At 48.2% G+C, this 22,905-nt stretch overlaps 1 long non-coding RNA gene across 1 annotated transcript; it reads left to right on the top strand.

Annotated features, from left to right (window-relative positions):
• Positions 1–741: 741 nt before the first annotated feature.
• Positions 742–19,494, top strand: LOC109283542 (uncharacterized). Its single transcript, XR_002090741.2, has 5 exons — positions 742–884; positions 991–1,154; positions 9,513–9,577; positions 10,756–10,937; positions 16,257–19,494. It is a non-coding gene; the product is annotated as an uncharacterized LOC109283542 (long non-coding RNA).
• The last annotated feature ends 3,411 nt before the right edge of the window (positions 19,495–22,905 follow it).

Raw genomic sequence — 22,905 nt, 5'->3', positions numbered from 1 at the left:
TCTATCTTAATCTTGGCCAAGATAGGTGACCATGCAATGAATCGCTCACTACACAACAGCCTTTGTGAAGGCTTGATGCTTGCCCTGTAGCACGTAGGGTTAGGAAAAGCCAAGGGGTGTTTTCACTGCTCCACATTCTGCTATCAAGGAGTAAATACTTCTATGTGGTCATTAAAAGAAAACAAAGTGTATTTTAACCTGCTGATATGCCAGTTTAGTTTGGCCTTGACATAAGTGTTGAGGGAGGAGAAAAGTTCTGGGGAGGACAGGCTAGATGGGAGGATTATCGCCATTGTTTTGGGAAAGGCTCTGACTCTGCAAACATTCCCTCACAGGATCGAACAAAAGCATTTTTTGTGGTAAATGCTGCTTGCCCTGAGATTCTCCTTGGCTAGCTGATATGCAAATTCACCACAGGCAGCTGGGCTGGAGGTTTGCGGTTGGCAACATTTCTGCACCAATTTTGGTTATACGTGACTCTGTGTGACTAAGCAGAAAGGAATTAGTGGGGACTCTTTGTTCTTGAAGCTCAGCTGAAATATGAACATGCTGGACTGACAAAAGCCATCTCTGCATAAAGGAAATAAGGAGATCTAGATGGTTAATGTGTGACATAATCAGCTCTCCGGGAAATGCACATCGGCAAAGTATGAAAACAATGTGCAATTGAGATAATGAATTACCATGTGCTGTGTTTACCTGGAGAAGCCTGGCATTCTCAGTGCATTGGTCTGGCACAGCTCAGTAGGGACTCAGTAGGGAACAAGGCAATGGCTTATAGCAAATCAAGCAGTACAAAACAACCAGGGGGATCACCAGAGACACTACACACAGGGTGATGATGTCCAGGGTAGAAAGAGAGTTATAGGAAGGGTGATGGTCAGGTAAGGTGACCACATATCCCACTTTCACTGGGACAGCCCAATTTAAAATACTTGTTTTGGGTATCCCATTAGTTTGATTAAATGATCACTTTTGTCCCATTTGCAGAAGGATCCCCAGGACATGTGTTTAAAAGGGACTGGTGAAAATGGGACCACCGCCACCTTCTCTCCAGAGCTGCATGCATGCCTTCTCTGCTCTCCGGCACTCCATACCTCACCCTTCCACACCCCGAATGATTCAGCATGCTCAGCTGAGACTGGAGCTCAGAGGTATGTAAGCATGTCAGAGAATGGGGGGAGTGTAGTGTCCCATTTTAACATTACACAAATATAGTCCCTCTATGGTAGGGTTAAGCTCGGGGGGGGGGGGGGGGAGGCAGGTGGAATCTGTTCCCAGAATGGTATTTTACATCTCACTCCCTCTCTACTTCTGGGAGCTTCTAGGTGTTAAGCAGTTCTTCTAGTCCAGTCCTTATTCAGGACACTAAATTGGCTGAACCATTCTGAAAATCTCATCAGGGTCATAGTTTAAAAAAAAAAAAATAGACCCTATATTCCTCCTACAACCATTCCCTGTGCAGGATACCATATTCTTCTCTTACACACCTAAGAACTATTGCTTTATGAAGATAAATAGCTGCCTTTTGTTGCCCCTGAGGGTATAGTGCAGGATGATGGGAAACCCAGCATTTCTACAGCTGGCTTACACGTTCTATCCAGCTGTTACAGGGCTTTTAGGGTCTTCAGCATCAATTAGAAATACACAGTAGTGCTATGATAGTACCAACAGTATGCTTGGCACTTCACAAACAGTAAGAAACAAGAGTTCCTACCATGACAAACTCAGTCTAACTATGGAAGGATGGCAGATGCTAGATAAACACCAAAAAATACTGCTATTTCCTGGGTTGTTTTTTTTTAAGTAGGAAGACAGCAAAGACAGCTTTTCCCACAGTATTTGGGAATTTTTGAATATGGATCAAGGGGCAGTTCCCAAAGGGGCTCTAATGCCTAAATCCAAAAATTACATCCTTAAATCCCCTACTCATTACTGTCTAACCTTGGAGGTGAGTAATTCCCTAGACTAGGGAAGTCAAAGTCATTTGTCCCTGTGGGCCAGATGTGGAACACATGGTCTGGTTAACCTGAGAGTGGCAGCAGAAGGGGTAATCCCTGTTGCTGCTGGAGCCTCTGTATTAGCAGAGCTCTGGAATTCAGGGGGTTAACACAGCTGCCCCCCCCCCCCCCTTTTCTCTTGCTGATTTTAGTTGTCAACATTAATTAAAAGACCCATATTTCATTGCAGATAAGGTGGGTGGGGTAGGAGACAAGCAGCAGTAATATTAACACCTGGGGTTCTGAAGCAGGGGTGGGCAAAATGTGGCCTGCAGGCCAGACGCGGCCCGCCATCCCATTCTATCCAACCCATGGGGCCCCTAAAAAATTTAGAAAATTAATATTTATCTGCCCCTGGGTGCATGTCATGCTGCCCGCAATGTCTTGCTAAAACTCAATATGCGGCCCTGCACCTGAAATACTTGCCTGCCCCTCTTCTGGAGCCACATCAATGTAGCAGCCTTGGCAGCTGCAGGAACAAGCACTGCAAACTGAATCTGACTCACAAAGACTCTTTGTCCAGTCCAGGATGTAGTGTTAGAAGTTATAATTTAGAGACACATTGTAATTTAGAAGGGTTGGGAATTGAAAGTTGGTCCCTTAGTTTGGTGGTAGCTGCTGCTTAGTTAAAAAGAGCCTAAGGGTCTGCTGACATTGCTTACTGTTCCACAATAAAGTTAGTTGTTTAGTTCTTCACATTCTTATATGTCTGTATTTATTGCACTTAGTGATCACCACACGTGAGAAGTGCCATGGGCTAGATGACCCACTTCCACAGGCCAGATTTAGCCTCTGGGCCGTGTGTTTGATGCCTCTGCTTTAGACACCTGTTTCCACCAGTAACCTCTCTGTGGACGTTCCTGTGCAGTTAATGTAACTGAATAAACTGTGGAGCAATTTGCTCTGTAGTAAACTATTTCCAGGCACAGTGTCTACATGTGCACCTGGGACAAAAGCAAATTGAGCCAGGGAAAAACAGTTTAGGCCAGGGCTGCCCCTGCCCAGCTTTGCCCCCTGCAGGCCCAGGTTCAAGCTGGTGATGGCACTGTGGTCTGGAGGTCTAGGGGGGCAGCCCAAATCTGGCATGAGGCACGGAGGTTCAGGCCCAGGCACTGGGTGACCATGTCAGGCAGTGAGGAGGTGGCGGGGCCATGAGGCTCTGCAGCTGCCAAGCCACATGGTTAGGCAGCAACAGGAATATAGCCCCCGTCTGGCTGGGCTGACGGCACAATTTATACTGGGGTCAGCATCTACATTTGTGTTATTAACTGTGTCTAAATGTGCAGTTGCTGTGGCACCAGTTCACTCACAAGTAAATTACGAGTAAATGGTACTGGGCAAGCATCTACACATGCAGGGAAGCTGGAGCAGATTTGCTGCCAATCTGTTCTTACATCCTAGGGCCCTGCAATGGACCCCTGCCACCACTGGGCGAGCTCCAGGCTCCAGCTGCAGCTGCCAGCCCTGCTTGCCACTTCCTGGCCAGGAGCAGTGTACCCAGCACAGGGACAGCACACGCTAGCACTCTCTTTGCTGCCTCTGCCTCCCGCCGCTCCAGGTCCTGCCCCTGGCAACAACAACCAGCACCCTGGGCTCCTGCTGGCCACCACACTGGCCCTGCTGGTCCTTCATCCTGACTGCCACCTGGCCCACAGCTGTCTTGCCCCTCCTGGCTCACCAATGTGCAGCAGTTATCTGGCAGGCAACCACACACCATCCCAGGACCGCTGCCACACACCTGCCACTGCAACCCTGTCTCCCTGGCTAGACCCCACCTCAGATGGTGGGGCACGGCAAGTGGATGCCCAGCTGGGGGCATGCCTTGGGGATGAGCTGGTGCTGCTGGCAGGTGGTGGTGTTATGGCCAGCCTTGCCTCATGGAAGGGGCTGGGGCTGTGGAGCTGGCACAGAAGGTGATGGCCAGGGTTCCCTGAGCTGCTGGTGGGGGTGCAGCCAGGGAGCTCAGTGGTTCGGGTTGGTGGATGCCCAAGGGACCCTCCCCCAGTGACATGTCACCATGGGAGCCAGGCTAGGGCAGGGGCTTGGGCAGGCCACCTGTGCTGCTGTAGACAGCATGGCTGTGGCCTGGGTCCCAGGATGCGAGGATGTCCATCAGTTGCTGTATAAAGGGCATGGACTTAAAGGGCACAGTGGGTGTCCATCACATTTTGGTTGGTGATGGCCACCCACTGTGCCCACAAGGCATTGACCTTTATGTGGCACTGCCACACCAACTGGTTTTAACCATGCTTCTGCATCTGAGCTGACAGCCCCTCACAGACATGGACATTGGAGCACCCATTCCACTCATACTGGCGCTACATCTCTGCTTCATCCCACAGCACTATGAGGTTGCCAGTCTTTTCCTGTAACCAGCTGAGAACCAGGTGGCTGGCACAGGTGTGGGCTTAGGCAAGGATCTTACCATCGTGGGTCCCACTATGGCTCTCTAGGCCTCTGCACAGCTATCCCGGTGCTGCCCAGCCAGGGAGCTGCCTGTAGCACCTAATGCAGGGGTCTAGCATGAGACTAGCAGCAGTGTGGCACAGGCAATGCCCTGCAGTAGCTACAGGATCCAGACAGGCTGCTAGGGGTGGAGCTGCAGGCAGGTGCAGCTCTCTGCAGCTGGGCCTGGTGGCTGGAGCCAGAGGCAGTCCAGCCCTGGGGTGAGAGAAGCTCCCACCCTGGAGCTCTGGGGCTAGCCTAAGAGTTACCCCCTAGTGGAAGGGCTGATCCAGGAGCAAATTTGCTCCTGGGTCACATCTACATGTGCATTACTGTACAGTAACTAATCGGGTGCAAATTTGCTACCTGCATTTGGAGGTAAAAGGGAGAAGGAGGGCTTGCTCAGCTTTTAACCCAATAGTCTAGTGCAGGGGCATCAAAGATACGGCCTGCAGGCTGGATGTGACTGGCAGAGCCCCAGCTTCCAGCCCCCAGTGATGCCTCTGGATCTCAGATTGATGTATACACCACACATGGTGCATGCTAAACCAGCCCTGATCTAAGAGCCAGCGATACAGGACACACATGGCCCCTACCCCAATCAGTCCAAAACATGTGCTGCATGCAGTGCCTGCTCCAGGACCCATGCTGCATGTGGCACCTACACTGGGCCAAACCAGAACACCCCCAGCATCCCAGATTTAGTGCCTGCAGCTCCTGGTTTAGCCAGTCCTGGGCTATGCTGCATACAGCACCTGCTCCAGCTGGTGTTGCATATGTGCTGCATGTGGCACCTGCTTTGGCAAGTTCTGTATGCACACTGCATGTGGCACTTGCGCTGGCCAGTCCAGGACATGTGTCACATGAAGCACCTACTCCAATTGACCCAGCGCAGACATCGCATGCAGCACAGCTCCTGGGCCAGCTGGAGTGGGGGCTGTTTGCAGCACAGTCCTGGACCCACCACAGCAGGTGCCATAGGTGCTGGATCTGGCACATGCAGGGTGTCCATGGGCCTGAACTGGCCTGTGAGGCTGGCCCTGCACCATCCATCTGTCCCATGGACCAGCTCCATGCCACTTATCTGACTTGGACACCCCAGGTCTAGTGGTTAGGCCACTTACCTGTATAACAACTTCCCAAGCAAGTATGATTTAGGCATTCCCTAGATCCTGTCCTTGATGTCGTTTGGCACCTTCCATTTAGTATTTCCTTGGTAAAATGGATATACAGTAGGGAGATAGTTTCTGCCCCACTGGGAGAAGTGACCAGAATCCACGCCCTCTCCCTTTTGGGGGGGGGGGGGTGGGGAGGGGTGTAGACAAGTCCTTAGTGAACCACAAGCCTCCTAGCTTGTAACAAAGTGGGAGTGATTAACTGAGACAATTGAATATTCACTCTGAACTGAGATGTTAAATGTTGTACCCCCTTGTGTTAGGGGGCTGCTGAGGGTAGGGAAAGCTCGACCTTGACCTTTCTGTGAAAGGTCACTAAATAGTCAGTAACCTAACACATTATAAATGCTCTTAGTTTTCACTGGCAAGATAGCCGTGATAAGTATAAGGCCTTTTCTCTGGGGACCTGAGGATATAAGCCCTATGGGACAGATTTTAGTCCAGAAAACTGTTGAGAAGAGTAAATGAAACATAGACAATGCTAGCAATACATAAGTCTACCCAAAGGCAAGTTGGTCCTCAGCTAGTAGCCATAGGTACAAGGATCTTTGGTCTAAGGACATAGGTAGATACGGTTCTTAGGTATAATTGGGTGTTTAAATAATAGGTGATACCCATGGTGGCTAATTATGGGTAAATATGCAGGAAGGTGGAACATGATTTTTGTACTCAGCTGGGTCTCAGGAAGACTGCAGTGGAATGATAGTAATGTGTGTACCAGGGACTAAGGTTTTTTTCACAAGGAATGTGTAATTCATAGATGTTAGGGTTGGAAGGGACTTCAGTAGGTCACCAAGTCCGACCTCCTGCCCTGGGCAGGAAAGAGTGCTGGGGTCAGACGACCCCAGCTAGGTGCTTGTCCAATCTCCTCTGGAAGACCCCCATTGTAGGGAAGAGCACCACCTCCCGTGGAAGCCAAATCCAGATTCTGGCAACCCTTACTGTGAAGAAGTTCTTTCTAATGTCCAACCTAAATCTGCTCTCCATCACTTGTGGCCATTGTTTCTACTTACTCCAGAGGGTGCCCTAGCATCTCCTATTCTCTGCTGCCCTCCCTTGATGAATTTATAGACAGCCACAAGATCACCTCTCAGTAATAGGGCAGCTTTGTTTTCTAAATGTATATTAATTGAATATTTTATGGCTGCACCCACAAAGGCTTGTTTCCTTCAATTATGCTGAGGTCACTGAAATATAGTGGTAAGCCTGATGCAGATTCAAACCTCCTTCCATTCTGGGGATCTTCAAACATGGGCCTTATTTCAGGCTAATAGCTAGAAAGAACAATAAGGACCTGCATGGGAGAGAGGCAGGATAGTCTTATGCTTATGGCATTAGATAGGGATTTTGAACCCCTAGGTTCATCTCCTAACTTTCCAGGAAGCTTCCTATATGACCTTGACCATATCACTAAGTCTCTGTGTCTCCATTTCCTATCTGCAAAATGGGAATGAGAGCAATGTCCTCTCACACAGTGGGGAGGGTTTGTGAGGTATGGTGAGGATGTGACCAGATAGGTGTCTAAACGGATGTTTTTGCTGGGGTAAGTTTTGGACTGGGCAGACACAGGGGAGGACAGTATAGAGAACCCAGTGGAGGTTTGCAAATAATTTTCCATTTAGCTCTAAGAAATGGCCTGCTGTGGCTAAACTGGTATAATCACGAACATGGATGTGTTCTTGCTCATGGGACTTCAGGTCCCCAACTGACTGAGTTCTCAGCCAGTGTCTTTGACGGTTGCCTGACGGACCCACATCCTGTCCTGCATGTCTATAAAGTGAGATCACTGTCTCTAGGTAACTACCAAATGACAACTTCTGTGTTTAGCAGCACATGCAGACCATTACCAGGTAGTTAATTTATATGAAATTAATATGAATGTGTCTCACTGGGAAAGTAAGAACATCTGAACAATTTCCCACCGAGTAAAAGGGGCAGGGCTTTCCCAGGCATCTGGTGTTCCCAGTATTTGCCCATGCATACACTCTTACTCAGCAGCAAGTGGAACCTAAACCATGGTAAATTAGTCCTCAGTGAAACAGTTTCCTTTTATCAGGAGGTAAAGCTCCAGGGTTACTAGGCAGTTACCCTGGAGGAGCCAATGTACAGAACTCTGTACCCCTTTATACTGTTCAGTAAATTGTTCTTATGTTTATATTCTCAGTCCTGGAGACAAGTTTCTGGATCACAAAAACTGTCATGACTGACAAACAAACTGACACTGAGCAAAGGCTTGATGGATGAAGACTGCACTATTTATTCTTAGGTGATAATAACTGGATTATTATGATAATCTTGTCTGCCTTTCTGTCTAACACAGACCAAGGGATCTCAGTGATTTCTGTAGTCAAGAATCTCCTATGGGTTGTCCCACCTGTGGGCACAGACAAGGCAGAAGACCTCTACACTACAGATGCTTTTGTTGGGCTCATCCTAGCCATGCAAGAAGCATTTTTAGCACTTACATAGTTTGAGATTTCATTACCCATACACTGGGCTTGTCTACAAGCATATCTGACTCCAGCACTCTTTCCTGCCTAGGCAGGGGGTCAGACTCAATGATTTGTTGAGGTCTCTTCTGACCCTGGCCTCTATGAAACTACTGTGCAGTAGTATATTAGCATGGTTTCTCCCCAGCACGCTACTGCGCAGCATTATGGTTGCTGTGCATCGTCTTGTGTAGACGTGCCCAGTATGGAGGTGTAAATGTCCTTACAGCTACTGGGCATGCTCAGTAGGACATGTACAGGCATCCACTTTCATTCATATCATAGAGAGGGAAGCCTTCCTGTGTTTTAGCACCAATAGCTGAAAGTCAGGGCACTCACCCAGATAGTAGGAGACCTGGGAGTTTTAACTTGCATCTCTCTAACACGCCTGTGTAGTGCTCCAATCAGTACACCATAGGTCAGGCATTATCCAGGCTCTTCTCCAGCCATCCTTCTGCATCCCTGTCAATTCAAGGACAGGTGAAAAGATTAGAAGAGGGGAGGAGCAGTAGTGGCACTCAGTCCAGAACTGCATGAAAGCAGTCAGATGCATACAACCGGCTGGCAGGCTCTGATCTCACTGGCATCCAGGATCTCTCTGAGGCAGATGTGCCATGCTCCCTTCAGCTGTGTAATGCATGTGCAATGAGCTGTCCTCACTGTGCATATACTATACCGCTGAAAAGCATTTGATCACACACTCCTTTCTGCAATTCTGACTTTACCCATGGCAAATCACAGTGGAAGTTAAAGCGGATTAAGCTGAATACGAGCCAGCAGTGTGCTTTTTTGTTTTGGGGTTTTTTTAGCAACAAAAGGCCAATAGCACAAGGGGCTGTAAAATTGGAGCATCACTCGCAAATCAAGGGAAGTGATTCTTGTACTCTATTAAGCACTCACTGGTGAGGTCTTAGCTGGAGTACCACATCGAGTTTTGGACTTTCCACTTCGGAAAAAGTGCAGACGAGTTAGAATCCAGTAGAGAGCAATAAAGGTGACTAGAGACCTGGGAACCATGACTTATGAGGAAAGGATGAAAGAACTAATATTATTTAGTAGGGAGTAGAAAAGAAGGAAGGGACTATTTGATAACAGCACATTTGATAATAGCCTAAAGGGTAACCACCATATGGAGGCTGAAGATAGACCGGTCTGTGGCCTCAGAGTACAGGATAAGGAGCAATAGTCTTTCATTGTGTGATGGGAAATTTAGGTTGGGTATTTAAATTCTGACTATAAGGGTGATAAGGCACTAGAACAGGCTGTGGGAGGTTTTTAAGAGCAGGTTAGACAGCCACTGGACAGAATGGTTTAGTCAGGATGATTCTTTCTTGAGCAGGGGGTTGGACTACATGACCTCCTGATGTCCCTTCCAGCTCTAGTAGTCTGTGATACTTCCACAGGTCACTCCTCACTACCCAGCATGCCTTTTTGTACCTTCAGCAGTCCCTTCTCTCCCAGGAGGCAGGTAAGGATAGTACCTTGCAGGTATGCAGTACTTTCTATATTTAAAGCACTACACAAACACTAAAGAACTCCTCCAGTACTCCAAACACAGAGGGAATGTAACATTATTGGTATTTAGATAGGTAAAAAGCAGATAAATGAAGCAACTTAGCCAAGGATACGCTGTGACTAGTGGCAGAACCAGGATTAAGACTCCCTGGATCACTAGCCAATGGTCTGAGCCACAAACAGTGAATAAGGGGCATCTGTAAATGCAGACATCACAGGGGCCTTCTAGACAGTTGGCAGACTACATGAATGTGCTGCACTGCCGCAATGTGGCTAATACAGAAACCTGTTCTTTAATACCATCCTGCACAGACATGCTTAGCACTGAGCTAGTGCCTGCCAGTCAAAGATTGTAAAACATTTTGCTGGCACTGATGAGCTAAGGCTCACACCAGGCTTGCTCAGTATTATTCACCTCCTTCGACAGATGGTGAAAGTGGGGCCCAGAGAGAGAAGTGTGCCAAAAATCCATTTCCCTTAAAACCATTGGGTGCCTATAGACATGCGGGGATGCTGCTCTGACATGCTGTAATTACGTTGGAGTAGCCTCAATTATTCAAGCCTGCTGCAGCGTGTTAATTAGTGTGCTCCAGCAGCTGCTGTGTCTCATAGTCAGTGTCCCCGCATTTCAAAATGACAGTGGGGACACTTTAACTAAAGTTTGTCAAACGAGCTTTCATTAAAGCACCCCTGCTGCCATTTTGAAGCACGGGACGTTGAATACACAAGACTGCAGGCACTTTGATGAGAGTGACTCTTGGAATCACTCTAATTAAAACCACCCCCTCCCCCCAGAGCATATGGAAAGATGCCCATTGTGAGTTTGGTCTTTGGCCTGTATGCCTTCTGGTTTATCCCAGGTCAAACTGCAGGACAGAATCCAAGTCAGAGCTAGAACCCAAATCTGCATAATACCAGGCCTGTGTTTCCACCAATAAATTATGCTTCCCTCCCTTCACAGGCTTCCTTGCAGAATCACAAAGTTCCCACATTCATGCCTACTACAATACCTACACAGTGAATTTTAGTTATCTCAGGCTTGGTGCATCTACTGCCTGTTAATGAGAACAATAATTGGACCCTCCTCATAGGCTCTGACAATGGCATTCATGCTCTTTCCATGTCTTCCAGCAGTGTCATATCTAGTGCCAAAGTCCTACACCTAGCTTTTCTTCAGCTCACTGAATTAGAGGAGGAGGAAGAAGCTTTTTCTACATTGAGAAAATGAGAGCATTTGGAGTCAAACTATTACTGGTCCCTGGGTCATGATGAGAAGCTAAGAGCAGAAACCAAAATGAAAGAATCTCAACAAGGTAAATTTTGGTCTCTAGGGAAAGGTGGGAAGCAGGAGCTCTATGGGATACTCATGTCTGCATGGCTGTTTGGCTTCTCATTCCCATTTACACTGCTCCATTGGGAACAATTTCTGTGCTTTGGATTGTAATAACACTTTGTTCTTCAAGCAAGCTGCCTTGTCTAGGTACTTCTCAGCACACTGTACCCTGCTTTGGCTCATCATGTGTGAAAGTGTGAGGCATCAGGAGGGACTGAAATGTATAAGCTGCACCTGAGAACCAAAGTATTCCACTATGAATTATAATGGGAATCATAGGCAAAGGGTCAGAAACAACAAAGTTCAACCCCAAGGCCCTTCCCATCTCTCCTTGGACTGGCTCCAGCCTCACACCTTCCAAATGTTCTGGACATATTTCATGCCAGTCTTCATCTGTATTTCCTTATCTCCGTCACTGCCCTGGGACATTCTCTCAGTGGGTCACCAATGGGAGTTTACTCTCAGTCATATATTGGCTGTCATTAAAATAATTTAATCTAATGTCCTTCAAGTCAGTTACAGATCATACACAGCCACCTTTAAAAAGAATATGCATGACTTTAGAATGAGGGTTATTAACCATTTGAACATCTTCACACGGCTTGTGGTCGAATCTTTAAAGCAGCCTGGGTGCATTTTTCTAAAAGTTCTGCTCTAGCTCACCTGAAAGTCATTGGGCCTAGTGCAATCAATAAATAAATAAATAACATTTTAAAAAAATTAAAAAGTCACTTTTTTAAGCAAGATTTAGAATTACCTTTTGTCACCTGTCCACATTTTTCATGCTTCTGCTGGACCTGATCTGTACATTGTAGCTAGTTCCTGTAGCTACAGCTCAGCTGGGGTTACCTAGATTGCCTATCAAAGACTCTTGACCTGCACTTGAGCTAGACTGCAATACTGCTTTTTGTACTCCTTCTTGAAGTTACATACTTAGGCTACTGGCTTAAAAAGATTCACTGAAGATATATATGGAGCCGCTAAACAGCATCTACAGTACACCTCAGTTGGGTTAAGGAGCTCAGTAAAGAGTTCACTGCATCACACTGTACTGTCTGTCTCCGAGTCCAGGTTGTGGAAACTATCCAAATATTTGTTGCTAGAATCTGCAGTGGAAGTGCCAAAAGAACAAGTCACTTCATGCAATGCATCTGTAGCATCAAAACAGAAGTCAGCCATCCATGCAGTGAAAACCTAAAGGGTCTGAAAGCCAAGACTCCAATTCCCTTCCTTGGAGAAACCTAACTATCCATCTAGCTTCTGTCCATCTCAAGTATCATAGGCCATGTGTAGACAAAACGAGAGGCGTGTGCGCACGACACTTGAAAGAGGGCTAAATGCTTTTGGACCATTTTAATGGTGTCGGTGTTTGCATGCCTCAGCAGCACATTGAGCATTAATTTCAGCCACTGTAGGAAAATCGGCAGTGTAATGAACCTTAAGTGACTTGGGGCACAGCAACTAACTTCAAGGAGTTTTAGTTTGTTGCCCCTACAGCCACGGAGCGAAGCACCGGGCTTCATGCAGCTCCACAGCTCTGCAGAAAGCCCCGCAAGCAGCCTGGCAGCTGCCTGGAAAAGCAGCTCCGCCCCAGAAAAGTGGCAAACCTGATCTTTTTTTTTTCCTTCCCCCTGGAGCCTGCCTGCCTGCACTGCATGAGGGCCCAGTGTTTCCCCCTGTGGCTGTGGTACCCTCCAGGATTGCCCGAGCCGAGTGCCTGTGGGCAGGTGCCACTGGGGAGGGTGTGGGGGGCACCATTGGCGCAGAGGAAAGCACCAGCCCCCCCTGCCCAGGGACCACTCCGCCCACCAGCAGCTCGCCCTCCCCTACCTACCAGAGAGGCAGACAAGTCAGCAAGGCATGTGCATCACATAGGGGTTTAATCAGCCCTAAATTGAAGCGGTGTTTTTTAAAATCCACCACTTCAATTTAGTGCCCCCCATTTCATCTACACATGCCCAGAGTATCCAAGGGCCCCAATTTAATGATATATTCTCACATGTCACCTGTGAGGGGGAACAGTGCTGTTACCTCCATTTGACATCCAGGGAACTGAGGCATAGAGGGGTAAATAACTTAACCAAGATCATGCAGGGGAATCACTACCTTGAGCCTTTTTGGGAAGGGTGGCTGCAACAGGACCAAGCCCCAGAAGTGGGGATCATGACTTTCTGATGGCCCTGTGGCTTCTGCTCTGCTTTGGCCCCAAGGTCCCTCCCTTTACTCCCATCCGCCATACCTCGATGTTCTTAAATTTAGAAAGGACGGCTGCCCTGGGACCCTAGCGTGAGCCCTAATCTCTCTTCCTGTCAGCATATCCTTCTCACTAAATTGGCCCTCCTAGCCCATATGTGCTGCTTGGGCAACAGTTACCTTATGGGCTAGGTTTATGGTCTCCAAAACTCCCCTGTAGCCAGGCCCAGGTGTCACCATTCAATCAGTTCAGTGGGCCTTTGGCCCTGGTCTCATTTCTGTCTTCTCAGGCTCTTAAGTTACTTATCAGTCTCTGCTCTTCTTGGGCTGCAGGCATCTAGCCCTAACTGCATCTCTCACAGGCACTGGGCCCTTGAACTTGTCTCGGTCTCTCTTCCTCTACTGCTAGGCCCCTGGCCCTGATTCTCACCATCTGGGCTACACTGCAGCTTGCACCTTGTCTCAGAAGCCTCAAGCCTCTCTGGCACTCTAGGACCTCCTAGTCCAGAGGTCCACTGGTTTTAACTATAACAAAAGAGTAAGCCCTCTGGCCAAAACATAAATTCGTTGCTGGGTCTGAACCCAAACCTCAGCCTCTCTGCTGACTCACAAACTTCCCCCTGCCCCAAGTCCTATTCCACTGCAAGTCGGTAGCATGCTAACTACATGGCCAGGAAAGCTCAAATGTTGCTCAGAAACTCCTCTATACTCCTGCTCTGGAGCTCTTTCTTTGGCCATTTCCAGGGTCAGGCCCTGGGTTTATATGCTTCCCCAAACCCTGCCACTTTTGGTCAGGTGCCTCCCACAGCCACCTGCAGGGGTTTCTCATTAAGGCCTGACAGCTGTTTTCCTTGGCAGCCTAAACTGCTGTTCTAGTAGCGCCCTTGTAGCCTGAACTAGGCTCTGTCCTACTGCAGAGCAGGTGGCTCTGCAACAAGCACTCATAGCCTTTGGCTTTTAGTGGTCTGTTCCCTTGAAGACAATCAGGTTATTCTGTGCAGTGTTCTCTTGATTGGCTACCGGTGTTCCTCTTCTCCTTAATGTGCCCAGGCAGAAGCTTTTCTTTGCTGCCTGTCCTCTTGCAACTAGCCTCTATTCAGCCGCCTGGGCTCCATCTGCCACAGTCTTTCCTCTTAAAGTAACAGAAACCCTAGGCTCCCTGTTAGAGTGGCATACAAATCTAAGAAGGAAGAAAAGAAAGAAAGAACTGTTTTTTTTCCCCATATATTAACAGCCTTGTTATTGCTACTCCCGCCCTTGGCCAAAGCGATAAGCCACCAGATGTTGGATTGTCAAATATTCTACTTTCACCCCTTTCTTGTATCCCTGAGGCTGCAGCAGCTTCTTTTGGAGACACAGAAGGAGGAATGTTCAGCAGGTTGAAGTGCTACTTCTGCTCAGGTGTCCTCTCATCATTAATCCTGCAAATGCCAGCATTGATGGGTCAACGCTAATGAAACCATGATGGATCTACTGCTGTAGGATAACCTCCCTATTGGCAGCCAGGTTATTAAGAATCAGGGATCATTGCCATCTAGCTGATGCTCCATACTCAATGAGTCTCATTTTGACCCATTGCAGGCATCACAAATCCCACTACAGCTTTCACTGACTGGTCTTCTTTTGCAGTCTCAGAAGAAGGGCCAAGAGCTGAATGAACCATTGGAAACTGAATTCCCGTCACCTGTTCAGAGGTTGCCTTTACAGATTAGGGCAAGGACCATGTGGGAAGAGAGTGCATAAGCACTGGTCCTTCTGTTTCTAGTACTGCCACTTAGAGAATTTTCATTGGCAATGAACCCATTTAAAGATATATTATAACATACATAAATAATTATACAAATCGCAGTTATTATGATATTTCAATAAAAACACATCTGTGCACAAGATGACAGCAACAACCCTGTCCTCCTTTATAAGCCCGTTCCCATATTTGACATTAGTGTTACTCTAATGGTATTTTTACGCACCCTCTGGGACTGAAGTGAGCAGGGAACTTTAATTAGCAGCTCTAATGAAAGCACCCAGAGCCTCTCATGTATCAGTATCCCTGCACTTCAAAATGGCAGCAGCTCATTAAATGAGCTTTAGTTAAAGCACCACTTTGAAGTATGGGAACGCTGATACATGAGAAACAGTCTGACTGGAGTGCAGTAATTACCAGGCTCCGGCAGATTCAATTAATTGAGTCTGCTTCAATGCGCTGTAATTACAGTGCATCAGAGCAGACTCTCAGCTTGTGCCTAGACACACTAACTGTTTAACTAATGGACTGATGAGTTTGGTAGGGTAAGCTCTCTGTCAAATGCTAGTAGTATATATCAAACGTTTTTGCTGAGGTATGAAATGATGAGATCAGGACTACTGACATTCACCCATGCCAAACTCCTTGTCAGTGGCCACATCTATACAGGGTGCTGACTGAGCAGTCATTACTCAGTACATCACAGCAGTACATTACAAGTACTATATGACTTCACAGTAACCCATTACTGCACAGTAGCACTGATGAATGGCTTTTTTATGACACTGACTGCGCGGCAACCAGAGAATACTGAGCAGTAGCATCGCATCACAGTTCCTGCTATGTGACACTACTGCACAGTAGTCTCTGGCTACCGCACAGTCACCATGTCCTGTAGACATGGCCAGTGAGTACTTGGGGGTTACATGTACCGGGTATGGGGAGCAAACAGGCCAGATTTTGATACCAACTATTCTAATGTGAATTGGGAGGAAAAACATTGTTTGCAGCGGGTTCAGCCTTGGGTAACTGAGTTCAGAATCTGGCCATAAGAATGCGTGACATCTGGTATTACAGATTGCGCTTGAGGCTGTGGTTTGGAGCAACTGACTCAGATGGCAACCGGCTGGCAGCCCATCAAGGAGGTTTTCTTTTGTCTTGTTTGTGGGAAGTGTAAATGAACAGAATGGAAACACTGAAGGTTTTCCTCTCCCACTTATTAGCTATCTCACTTCTATATATAGCTCCTGTTCAATTTACAACTAGTGAGCAAATAGAGTTGCATGTGGGTTATCACTCCTGTCACATTCACCTCTGATGATTACATGTTGAAATGCATTTTGTTTGTGTGCTTTATTACAGTCATGTAAGTCAAGCGTGAGGAAGGGCTGGAATGCCATACAGTTGAAACGCACAAGAGCTGAAGTGTCCGCTATCCAGTAAGGAGATACCTTGACTCATGTCAACAGTCCTGGCTACGTCAAGCAGCTACATGAATCCTAAATCACTCTTAGAACAGCAAAGCAGAACTCCAAACAAGGCATCGTGAGAAAGCACATACATACTGAGGGCTGATGTCCAACTGGTTCTGTAGGTGCCTCGGGCCAGATTCTGTTCCATCTATTAGGCATGTAAGTGGAATCACCTAAGTGTGACTCTATTCCACCCTGTTCAGGTCCCTGAAAATCTATTACTGCCTGTTTTTGTAATAAAGTATCATCTGACCCTGAAGCATGAGTCCAAAAAAGCAGTGAGAAGGAGAAGAACACACCTGCCTACCTTTAGTATTAACAGATTTTGAAGGACTCAAGCAGGATGGAATAGAATCACACTTAACTGTCTAAGGACGCTTGTACACGTGACGGGGATTTAATTCCCAAAGTTTTACTCTATTCCTCCTAAACTGAAACGGTGGGGCATAAAATAAAACCCTGAGGACTAAACCATTTAAATTATTTTCATCAAGTTACAGTGGGGGGCCTGATCCTTTTTTTTTGTCAGAGTCGGAGCCTGCTGATCGCTGGGGGGTGGGCTGGCAGTGGGCTGAGCTGCCCCTGAGCTGTGGGGGGCCCAGGTCCTTCCCTCCATGGTGGTGGCACCCCCTGGGGCTGTGTGGGTGGCTGTCTAGTGGGCCGGATGCTGCCCCAGACTGGAGGTAGCACTGAGCCTGCCCGGGGAGCGGCACCAGGCAGGCTTCCAGTGGACAGGATCAGGGATCAGTTGGATTGGGCCGAGTGTTGTCTCAGAGCTGGGGCAGCACCCGGCCCACTAGTAGCCCACTTGGGCAGCCCCACGGGATGCCACCACCACAGAGGGGAGGCCCAGGGCCCCCCAAAGCTCAGGCTGGAGCTGGAAGCCAACGGCATGCGGCAAACTTGTGGAGTGGTGGCGCACTCGGCATGGGGCATGGAGCCCCCCAAAGCACGGGGTCTGGGGCAGTTGCCCCAGTTTGCTCCCTGCCCAAGGGATGACTCTGCCTGGGGCCACCTGGGATAAGATGGCTTGTCCCTGGGGCAGCACAGAAAGATGGCAGAAGGTGGTGGGCATGGTGCATGGGGAGCTGGAAGCCCAGACCAGCTCAGGGAAACTCTGGCCCCTAAGAGTTGGGTATCTTGCACTAAAAGAGCATTCAATCTGACCACATTAAACACCCAGGATCCCTATGCGACCCATGCATACACTTTGGCAGTACTTACGAGCCACTGAGGTTCAGGTGGCTACATACCCTATAGAGTACAGACCTGTAGACACCTCCAAAAGGACATTTAGAAATTCCAAATGAAATACTAAATATAGTCCTGGTAAAAAGGACCAGAACCCCAATTCCCGCATCTCACTGGAGTGCCATAGCCCCTGGGCTACAAAAACATGTTCTCTGTTTCTTTTTTTGTTTTTTGCTTCAGCACTGTTTTTGATTTTTACATTCAATGGTTGTTAATTAAAAGAAAAAAGAAATAACTGGGAGAAGAGACTGAAACCCCTGACTTTCTTCCCAGTGGAGTGCCATAGCTTTTAGGCTACAGAGCCTGACCACTTTTTCCAACTGTCTTTTGGACCCCCGTGATTCTTGTAGTCTTGCCTGTACAGTGGTACACTTCTACAGGAGGGATGAAGGGTGTCCCCAACCAGTCTAGTCCTTTCATAGTCATTAGGCACTTCCCTGTAAAGTGAATTGTGGGTTTGAGGCCCCCTGTCACCAAGAGGGCCTTAAATTTAGCTGTTCTGATTTGGGGGCAAGTGTTCCAAACTGTAGTCTATTGGGCAAAAGGTAAGCACTGCTTCTGTCATTGCTTTATTATCTAAATTCAATGCTGTTGATGCAAGTCAGGCATGGTATAAACACGTATACCAGCAGGGGCCTCTTCAGAGACTTAGAGTCTGGTCCTTAAATTCCATCTATTCCACCTATTAAATGTGTAAGTGGACTTAGGCACTTACACCACCCTTTTCAAGTCCCTGAGAAACAGTTAATGCAAAAAGTAGTTAGATCCTCTTTCTCCTCATTGCTTTTTTGTGATTCAATATTAAGGGTGATGTAACTGTGTGTTATAAAACTATATGTATTCAGGGATTGTTAGGGAAATCACATTTAAGTTTACTTAGGGCCAGACTGTTTCCCACCTATTGGGTACATAATTGGATTTAGGCACCTAAGTATGATTCTATTCCAGACTGTTCTAGTCCCTGAAAATCCATTTTGCATCTGCTTTCTGCATCTGTCCCTTAAAACTGCGACACAGGCAGAGGCTGCTGGGAAATGGAGTCTTGCCGCAAGCTGGATCCACCATTTTGCCCACGCCTGCATTAGGCCCTATGCTCCACCTAGGTATAATACCTCAATCACTTCTGAGCATGTTCAGAAACCCCAGTATAGATGCCTCAGGAGCCCTGTGATCCAAAATGGAGGCAGCTAACAAATGTAGGTGCCTACTGAGTTTTGTGTCTTCTGGTGCAAGGCCATGATCTTTGTAATGTAGACTCTTAAACACTTCCCATCTCCTAATTAAGTATGGAGGGTCCAATTTGAATCTGACTGTCAGCCTTCACATTAATGCCTTTAACATGGTTCTGTCAGCAGGATATTTTGGGTTCTCAAGCTAGGTAACTGATGTGGTAAGAACGAGATACTAACAAAAGGTATCGGAGACTATAAACGAAACCTTTGTCTGTCTCTCAAGTCAAATCTACTCCTGGTCTTTTACTGAGGTTCCCAGAAGTTTTTTTTGTGTTTTCCTTTTATTTTTCATTTCTCTGAACTCTGGAGATGTCAATGAACCACAAAGGCTGTTCAAAGCCTTGGCACAGTAAAACCCATGGTAACCTTCTCCTATCAACCATTTACAAATGTGACCACTTAATGTCAGCTAAAAAGTCCTGCTCCATGAACCAAGCAACCCTTCCATTCAAGCTGTTCTTCCTCCTGAGCTTTTTGAGGAACCCCAAGTGCAACAGAACCTGGAACTGTGAACAGATTCCTTGTATGCTATACACATAGGTGAAAGCAACTGAAATAATAAGAAACTGCAGCTTTGGTACTAACAGCCTACTCCATCAGTGTCAATTAGGAGGAGCTACAATAAAGCCTATGGGTATGATTCAATATTGCCTCCTACTGTCTTATGCATCTGTGCAGAATAAAAGCAAAACACTGTCACATTGAATTTATAGTATTAAACCCTTGTTTCACACTTTTCAGTGGTGGGAAACCACTATGCCAAGAGCCCTAGAGCAATGGTCGTGTAAAAATACTGTGAAAGAAAAAGCAAGTTCATTGGTTTTAATACTCCTTCTTGGCTTATTTAATTTTCAGGCAAGGAGGTGGGGAATGGATTGGGATCAGTTCAAATCCTGCCTTCCCTTGGGATGACGAGACTGTCCTAGTGAATCAGAGAGATCCACATTAGATACATCTGTCCCTGCTGGAACAGAGGAACTCAAGCCTTTGCTTTGATAGAACCTAAGAGATTCAAGTGCCTGCATGCTTTAGCATGAATTTCCCTCTGTAAAAGAAGTAGGAACAATCCCTATTACTGCAGCATTTGGCAGTCGGCATCAATTAGAGCCCCACAACCTTGGTCTCTGCACTGTACCCATGAGGTGAAATAGCATGTGAGGTGATAGAGGGCAATATGGGCAGAGCCCCTGGGGGAGCAATTCACTAGGCCTGTGCAAAGCGGCTAGTATTTGCTTCGGATTTGGATTCAGCTGATTCGGGGGACAGTGATTCGATTCATTGATTCGAATCACTATCCTGAATTGATTCAGCTAAATCTGTGAATCAACCAGGCCCAACCCTGCCAGCCCGGCAATGGCTGCCTTGCCTGCCCCAGCTCCTGGCTCTTTGGAAAAAAAAAGCCCTGGGTCACTGGGTGCTGCCAGGTGGGGGGGGGGGGGAAGCATCCCGGCTTTCCCCCACTGCATGGGGGGCTTCCCTGGCCCCACCATGGGTGTCCTACCCGGACCAGCTCTGGCCCTTTAAGAAACAAAAAAACCCAACAAAAAAAAACAAGAAAAGCTGCACTCACTGTTCCTGCTGGTGGGGGGAGTGATGATCCCCGCTGGCCCCCACAGCCCTACGCCATGTGGGGGCTCTTTCATGAGCCTCCCAAAGTCCTGAGGCTGGTGCAGGAGTGGTGAGTCCTGGGGCTTTTCTCTGTTTTATTTTCTTAAATGGACAGAGCTGGCCTGGGTGGGGCACCTGTGTGGGGCTGGGGGAGTGAGGGGGACACCGGGGGCTCATGCAGAGCCCCTTATGCAGTGTGGGACAGTGGGGAGCTGGAGGAATTGCCCCCGCCCCCCAGCAGCATCTGGTGAGCACCGTGGCTTTTCTTTAAAGGGCCAGGAGCTGGGGCAGGTGGGGCAGCCATGGAGGGGGGGTGCTGGGGGAGTGGGTGGGGTTGGGGGGACTGGCAGGGGTCCCCCCATGGTCCCCCCCCCCCGTTCCTAGTACTTATCAGATCGGAGTCTATTCCAAAGATTCGGAGAGCTTTGAATTGATTCAGACCTTTAACTTGGTCCCCTGATTTGATTTAGATTCGGAGATTTGGCCACCGAATTGGGCCGAATCTCCTCCAAATGGAATCACCACCTGAAGCTTTGCACAGCCCTACAATTTACAGCATGTGGCCTGGCATGGCCCTAAGGGTCTTGTTACACCTTATTCTGTAAGCCAAACAAATATTAATCAGCTTAGTGTTGTTCGGCTTAGTGGAACAGTTGCACCTTAAGGTCACAAACCATTTCTGTCTGTCCTTCACCTGCACATCTGTGATTTGCCACTAGAGGCTTGGTAAACAGGGACAGGGCTAGGAGCTAGGTGCAGGACTGGAGCTTAAGCTCCAAGGGGCTTCCCCTGAGCCTGTCCCCCAACACCACCCCTGCCTAGGTTGCCAGCCAGCCAGCCAGGCGTTGTCTGAGCTTGAAAAAAGATTAAGCACCTCAGAGCTCAGGCAGTACCGAGCCAGCCACCAGCCCTGCCAACAAGGGAACAGGGGGGCAAGCTCTGGAAAAAAAGGCTTGGGCCCCCGGACCTGGACACACAGCTCAGTGGGGCGGGAGGCTGGAACACGATGGAGCTCACTGGATGTAGTACAGCAGCCGATGGCCAGTTCCTACTGATCCCATGCTCCTCTGGCTGTGAAGGGTCCAGCCGCCAGCTCCCCCAGCCTAGCTCACTCAGCAGCAGTCATGGTTAGCAGATGCCTGAAGCCCCTACATCCCCCATAGCAGCTGGGCAGCTCCAGGCATAGAGCATGGGGCTCAGTGATGCCTGTCTGGGCTGGGGTTGCATGGAGCAGGCAAGGATGCTGTTCCACTCACAGCTCCTTCCCGAGCCTGGTGGGGGTGGGAAGTCTCATCCCTGTACCCCCACCCCCTGAGGGGATCAGGGCCTTCAGGGGCCTTCCAGCTGTGGCCGTTGCTGGGTGGGATAGGTAGGGGGAGCCAGTGGCTGGATCCTGCACAGTTTAATGAAGCACGGGGTCAGTGGGAACTGGCTTCAGGTTGCCACACTACAGCTGCCGAGCTCTGCCATGCTTCAGCTTCCTGGCCCCACTGGGGAATATGTCCAGGTCTTAAGAGTACAAGTACAGGGCAGGATACATGCTGCAGTGGAACTGGATTGGGTACAGGTTCAACCATGGGTCAGTGGGAGGGGTGAACACCAGCCTGCTGCTCCCCAGCAGGCATCACAGCCCGCATCTGGCCCAAACATTTGGAGCAGTGGCCACTGGGTGGTCCAGAGCTGTGGCTCTGGCTCTGTCTGGCAGGAGCAGGGAGGCAGAGGCACCTTGCCGGCCTCTGCAGCATCCCAGTGTCCCCGCCCCAACTCAAGAGGGGCCACTGCATCCTGGGATGTTGGAGGATTTCAACTTGGGCGGAATAGCTATGGAGAGTGGCCACACCTTAATGGAACAGCAGCAAAATTAGGCAGACTACAGATAATTGTGCCCTGCAGTGGCATAACTTTAAAATCAAATAGTGAGTGCTTTAAGCCATTTAAAAGGTGTTAATGTGCAGCCAATCCAGGGGTTAGGAGCTCCAGAAGCTGCCTAAAATTACCATTTAACAAGGCCTTTAGCATAAATTCCTAATATTTGGTAAAGGTTTGGAGGGCAATCCAGATCCACATCCTTCATTAAATATATTCACTGTACAATCCTAGGGTAGAAGTCCCCTGAAAAGGGGCTGTCAGGTACTCCCTCACTCCAGCTGGGCTGAAGTTCACCAGATGTATTGTATCCTCTTGCTTTTTACACATGAGAACATAGTTGGAGGACAGCCTTCAAACAATAGAAACAGTTTTTCCTCCAGCCTCTGTTGAACCTCAAACCTAGTTTGGGGTTCGGTTCCTGTTTGCAAGCCATGGTTGTTCTCCCCAGAATGGGATCACCAAATCCTTGAATAGTCTGGCCTGTTTCTGACCTTCAGCTCAATCGTTCTGGTATGCGTGTGCGTGTGTGTTTCATCTGATTTGCTGTAATTCATCCATCAATGAATCCTCACCGCAAGT

The sequence above is a fragment of the Alligator mississippiensis genome, chromosome 6, assembly GCF_030867095.1.
Source record: "Alligator mississippiensis isolate rAllMis1 chromosome 6, rAllMis1, whole genome shotgun sequence".
NCBI lineage: Eukaryota > Metazoa > Chordata > Crocodylia > Alligatoridae > Alligator > Alligator mississippiensis.
This window is presented reverse-complemented; position numbering and strand designations above follow the sequence as displayed.